Raw genomic sequence first — 4998 nt, forward strand, 5'->3', positions numbered from 1 at the left:
AAACATAATTCTCTCTCAAACACTTATCTTTTATTCTCTCTTATTCAATCCCAATGGCGCCCAAGAGATAAAGAACTTAAGTAAGCAGCAGCACCACTGATTCTTCGAGTGCAGGTGGTGTGAGGCTGAGGTTTTCGACTCCCGAGGCTGAAGCAGATGATACGAGGCTTCTCTCGAAGCCTATAGCAAAGGAGCGGGGTTTTCTGCCTTCGGGGAAAGATGGTAAGTTATTGGAAATGATCTTGGAGATGGGTTGGGTTGCTTTTTACGAGGCACCCGCTATTGTGCCCGTGAGTGTTGTTCATGAGTTCTATGCTAATGCAAAGGCGGAGAAGAATTGTTGCACTATGGTTAGGGGGATGACGGTGGAGTACAGTGCGGATGCGATAAGGAGGGTGATTGAGCAGCCCACGAGGAAGCCCGGTCAGGAAACCTGGACTAATAAGACTCCGGAGGACTTTGATTTGGATTTGATTGTTGCTACTCTGTGTGTGCCTGAGACTCATTGGAAGTTCAAGAGGGACACGACTGATTATTCCACATTCCCTACTTTATATATGAACAGGTTTGCTCGTGCATGGAATGCGTTTATTTGTGGCAATATCATGCCAGCTTCTCATATGCATGAGGTTACTATGGAGTGTGCGTGTTTATTGTGGGGAATTCTGTAGGATGACTATGTCGATCTTGGTATGGTGATTTACGAAGGTATTATGAGGTTTTTGCGAGGGAATACTCCGAGTTTTATACCCTATGCGTCCATTGTGATGAAGCTGAGTGTGGCAGTTGGTGTCCATTGGTCAGCACACGAGCAGCTCCAGATTCCGAGTACTCCGATTGACAGTACCACTTTAGCGATGATGCAAGAGTGGGATGGAGGCAAGCCTGATTTGAAGGGACTTGGTTATTCTTTTGACCATCTGCCTGGTGGGAGGCCAACTGCTGGGGCAGCTCAGTCAAGAAGGATTGCTTTGAGATCTTAGTTAGGTGAGGAGGCTGGTCCATCGGAGCAAGAGCAGAAGGAGGCAGGAGCAGATGTTGGAGTTGGTATGAGCACGACGCAGTATAGGCGTCTAGCGAGGAGGATGGATGCGATGCATGACATCCATAGTCAGTTTGCACGTGATCTCACCCAGGTACTAGGGACTGCATTCAGAGCCACAGGTGTTGACATCCAGTGGCCAGTATTTCGTGAGGACTCCGTTTATCCACCTCCGGACTTGCTTGACACTCCACCCATTGGGGGTAAGGACTCTGATTCCGAGTAGGTATGCCTGATTCCTTACTATTACCTTCACCGAGGATAGTGAAAATTTTAGGTTTGGGGGTAGTAGTTGAAGGAATATGTTTTGTGTGAGTCGCATATAGTTTGCATAAGTGAGTCGCATATAGTTTGTATATTCATGATAGTTTAGTGCATATTATTGCATATTTTTCCATGTAGTTTTTTTATTGTGGTAGTTTTTATGATAGTTTGTTCATATAGTTCATGCATTTGCATAATAACATGATCACTTAGATGATTTTTCCGATTGACGTGTGATATTGATGCTAGTGTAGCGATGTCGTATTTAGTGATGTTAAGTCTTGTAGAATTGATTTGCATGCTAGAGACAATTATATTTCACTAAGTCTTATAGGTTGTTTGAGTTCTAGATCATGATCATGGTTTGTTTGTTTGTCGAGGTTTAATCGCTTGTTTATATTTAGAATTTAGGATATTCTCGTAATGATAAAATAACATGGATTTTTAAAAATTGGAGAAATTGGATTTCATTGCTAGTTGTTGTGGATAGGTGTCAAATGGCTAGTAGCCGACTCATATTTATATGAGTAGTTTAGGGTTGAGTGAGATGGAGTGAAACGCACTCGTTCAGAAATTTGTAAAAAAAAATAAGAAAAAAAAATAACTGTTATGTATAATTGATCACGAGTGGGCTCTTTAGTACTCGAGTTATTAAGTTCTTAAGGGAATTTGTGCCTAATGACCTAAGGCTTTTATAGTCTGGGATCCGTTAACCTAACACTCGTTACATGGGTACTATTGTATAAGTATTTTGTGGACCTCACTCATTGCACGGTTTGTTTTGTTGTGAATAAAAGCATGAATCCATATAAAACTCCAAAATAAGAATTGAAGTGTTATAAGTTATTTTGAGTCTAGCTTTTATTCTATTTATAACCTTCCGATTGCTTTGATGAGTAGTGAGTCATGATTATTGATCTAGTTGTGATAGTATATCTGTAAGCATTTTCATACACGCACGTCTCTGGTTTGTAGGTTGATTTGTAAGGTTTGATTGATCTTTATGCGAATAACTGCATATGTTGAGATGTTGCTTGTTCATTGGTTTAGTTATTCTATTGGGGATCTTTGCATTCATTTAGTTGCATTCATGCTTTTTTTTATTTCTTGTTCTCTGAGTCTATTTATGCTTGAGGACAAGCATCGATTCAAGTTTGGGGGTATGTTGAGTGGAATTTATGACACTTTATAACTCTCCATTAAGCTATGAATTGGTGTATTTGTACTCAAGTTGTTGGTGTTTTAATGTGTTTTCTAGTGTTTTTGCATTTCAGGAATTAATCCAGTATTTAGGTGAATTAGCATTGATTTGATGTTAATATGGTGTTAGGATGGAGTCCAAGGAATAAAGCTCGTGAAGACTAACTCATTGCAGTAATAAAACAAGGAAAGTCTAGTTTTTCCAGAAGACCGGCGCGCCCGCGCGGTGCTAGCGCACGCCCGCGAGAGGAACAGAATGTCAACGCGCCCGCGCTGGTGAAGCGCACGGCTGCGTCAAGTCAGGAATCCAGTTTCCTGTTTTAATTAGAAGACTATTTTCCTGGACTTTTGGATTAGTTGGGATGCTATTTAAAGATAATAAAAAGACGTTTTTTGATAACGGAGCTGAAGGAGAAGACAACAAGAAGACCTTGTTAGATATATTTGAGATGTCATGTTTAATATATTTCATGTTTAGTTTTCAGATCTTAACAAACAGGAAATATCAGTACTTATTGGAATCAGTATTTACTGAAAGTCAGAACTTAAGGTCATATAAGAACTTAAGGTTATGTCAGAACTTAAGTGCGGGAGGACTTACAGTTAAGGAAGGAAGCTGATTTATCGGATAGAAGATCGAGACTAAAACAAAAGAAGATATGCGTGAAAAGAGTTAAAAGATAAGAAGACTTGTATTAGATATCTAATTGATATATTTTAGGAGACAGAATTATATTCCATGTCAATTAGAAGTTATCTTGTAACTGTGTACTATATAAACACAGACATAGGTTTACACTATATGTGTTATCATTATCGAGAAGATCATACATTGTAACCTAGCAGCTCTTAGTGATATTTGTTCATCACTGAGAGAGAACTGTTCCATTGTAACAGAGTTTATTATATTGAATATATCTGTTTACTGCTACTTGTATTTGAAATTGATTTGATTGTATTAAACACTATATTCAACCCCCTTCTACAGTTTTGTGTGACCTAACAATTGGTATCAGAGCTTATCTGTAAACACACATACAGTAAAGATCCAAACAATCATGTCTGAAGAAGAACAAACTCCAACCAAGCCCACTAAAACTGAAGAAACTCAAAAGACTCAAACCCACAGTCGATATGAGACTATTAGGGTTCCCATACTGAGACCTTCTGAGTATCCCAAATAGAAAGTGAAGATGGCTATGTTTCTGGAAGCTACAGATCCAGAATACCTTGACAGAATTAATGAAGGACCACATAAGCCAACCAAGCTCTCTGTTGTAGTTGCAGATCAGCCAGCAAAGACTGTATTAAAGGAGAAAAGTGAGTATACAGCTGAAGATATCTCATCCATTTCCAAGGATGCAAAGGTAAGGCATTTGCTGCATAGTGCCATTGATAATGTCATGTCAAACAGGGTAATTCATTGCAAGACTGCAAAGGAGATATGGGATGCTTTGGAGACAAGATTCCAGGGAACTAATACAATCAAGAAGAACAGGAGGACTATACTCAAACAAGAGCATGGGCACTTTGACTCAAAAGCTGATGAGTAATTAACTGACTTATATGATAGGTTTGTCAAACTCTTGAATGATCTGTCACTGGCGGAAAAGGAATATGATCTTGAAGATTCAAATCTAAAATTCCTCTTAGCTCTTCCTGAAAGTTGGGATTTGAAGTCTACTTCTATAAGAGACAACTATACTCTTGATGAAACTACTCTTGATGAAATTTATGGTATGCTCAAGACTTATGAACTTGAGATGGATCAAAGGAGCAAGAGATATGGGAGAAAGTCAAGGACAGTTGCTCGTAAAGCTGATGAGGAATACCCCAAGGTGGATGTCTCAAAGAAAGGAAAAGGAAAGGCTCTCCATCATAAAGTCTGACTCAGAATCATCAAGTTCTGATGATGATGATTCAGAAACTGAAAGTTTACCTGAAATATATGTTGATGAAGAGATGATAAAATTGTGTGCTCTTATGGTGAAAGGTATCACAAAGATAGCCTACAGGAAATTTAGAAGGGGAAAGAAGTTTTCCAAGAAAGGTGGAAGTTCTGATAAGAAAGGGTTCAAAAAGTATGAAGGAAAAAGTGCAAAGTCTGACAGAGGAGACAACTCAAATGTCAAAGGCTACAATTGTGGTGAAAGAGGCCACATATCTCCTGATTGTAAGACAGGAAAGAGTGACAAAGGCAAGGCACTTGTCACAAAGAAGAAAAGCTGGACAGACTCTTCAGATTCTGAAGATGAGGTGAATTATGCTTTAATGGCAAATGCTAATGGCAACCCTGAAACTGCTGAATTGAAGGTACCTCAAACAACTTATGCTTTTCATACTGATGATATTACTGAGTTGAGATTATATCTTAAAACCATGTTTATTAGTTACAGAGATCAAACTTTAACATGTGAAAGATTAACTTCTGAAAATCTTGCTTATAAGAAAAGGAATGACTATTTGGAAAAAGAGTTAGTTATGTTCCATCA

The sequence above is a fragment of the Apium graveolens genome, chromosome 3, assembly GCF_009905375.1.
Source record: "Apium graveolens cultivar Ventura chromosome 3, ASM990537v1, whole genome shotgun sequence".
Classification (NCBI taxonomy): domain Eukaryota; kingdom Viridiplantae; phylum Streptophyta; class Magnoliopsida; order Apiales; family Apiaceae; genus Apium; species Apium graveolens.